Raw genomic sequence first — 1,760 nt, forward strand, 5'->3', positions numbered from 1 at the left:
CATAAAATTCAAAATGGCCGACTTCCTGTTGACTTTAGGCTATGGGTTCTTGAGGCTTTTTTGTGCGTCTTGATACGATACATGTCCCCAGAAAATTTCGTACATGTAGGTTGAACGTGAACGAGGGGCTAATCATTTCCAATTTTCAAGGTGGCGCTAGCGAGTCATTTTGCCACGCCCATGTGCGAAACTTGTAGAATACGAAATTTTTCACCGGTTCTGACATGTTTGCAAATTTTGGTGACTTTTCGAGTATGTTTAGGCCATGTCATTTGGGCCTACTTTGCAGAAAAAAAAAAAAAAAAAAATATAATCCGAGCAGATTCAATAGGGACCTCGCACGGTCGTGCTCGGGCCCTAACTAGCCATGGCTATATGAGGTAACTTACATCATTAGCTAACTTACACAGCAAAGAAAAGAAAGAAAGAAGAAAATAAATATTCCAGCCTCATGATGCAAAAAAGTAGTAAGCCAGGCTCTTCAATCATAACCTTCATCATAACCAGACCTTTTTAATACCACCCAGGATGAAATTTAATGCCAGCTTCACTTCCATACAATGTAAAATCTGTATGAATTTGAAACTCGAGAAAATTATTATTCACCAAGTTACCCAAATTTTATACTCACGTTCATATTTAATCACATCACGAACTCTATGCTATGAAGCCAAAAATACAAAATAAATAGAATAATAAATGAAACTAGTGCAGTATGTGTGTTATAATTAGTTACAACCTGGCTAAAATAAGGTAATGTAATATAATATGCTAATTTGAATGCCAATTATTTTTTTAGCCTGTTCTGTTTTAGCATATAAAGGCTGCTTGAAATATAGTATTATAACGTATAGTATCAGAATCAGCTTTATTGCCAGGTATGTGTACACATACAAGGAATTTGACTCAGGATTGTACATTGCTCACGATGTATTGGCTTGAAAGCATCGGGGATAAGTAGTTGGGCTCCGTTTTTTTTTTTTTCCCTAGTCCTGGTGATTGGCGCATTTGGGTTTGTTTAATAATGTGCGTTAGTTAGCCTACAACAGCGGCGTAACGGCGACACACAGACACGGTCCTCGCCTCATACACAACTGTCTCACCGTTACTGTTGTAACATTCACTGACCAGTAATCTGCAGCGGGTCTTCTAGCTCGCTCCGCTGTTTCATTAGCGCTCGCCATAGTGTGACTGACTCGCACACTGATCCGCTTGTTGAGCTAACCTCAGCGCTGCTGCCCTCAGCCTCGTCTCGCAACACGTCCGTATCTCTGGCCTTCTGAATTTCAGACACTTGCCCATTCTGAGCTAACGTTAGCTTGTTAGTAGCACGTCAGAGACGTTTTTTTTTTCTTTCCTAACAACTGACTGACTCGTGCCAGAGCTTGGATGCCAGAGTTAGGGGTCCACAGTCACAGTCCAGAGTAACAGTAACGTTACCTGTACTGCCATAACGTTATAACATCCAAGTCACACCAAACGGAGTAAGTTAACGACTTAACTTACCCTCATAAAAACGGCGCACAACTAACATTAATGTTAAAGTTAAATTTCCATCTTGCAAGCAGAGAAACAACACTTCATTTAAAATAAATCGTATCTGCTGTGTCTGTGCCGTTTTAATATTAAGTTATGTTAACGCTACAGTAACGTTACATAGCTTGCTCCAATGGCGGCAGAACTTTTTTTTTTCTCCATTATTCCAATCATTTTAGCTCACTTCTAACGTTAGATCAGCTAACGTTAGCTAGCTACTACAC

Source organism: Micropterus dolomieu, linkage group LG12 (genome assembly GCF_021292245.1).
Source record: "Micropterus dolomieu isolate WLL.071019.BEF.003 ecotype Adirondacks linkage group LG12, ASM2129224v1, whole genome shotgun sequence".
In the NCBI taxonomy this organism is placed as follows: domain Eukaryota; kingdom Metazoa; phylum Chordata; class Actinopteri; order Centrarchiformes; family Centrarchidae; genus Micropterus; species Micropterus dolomieu.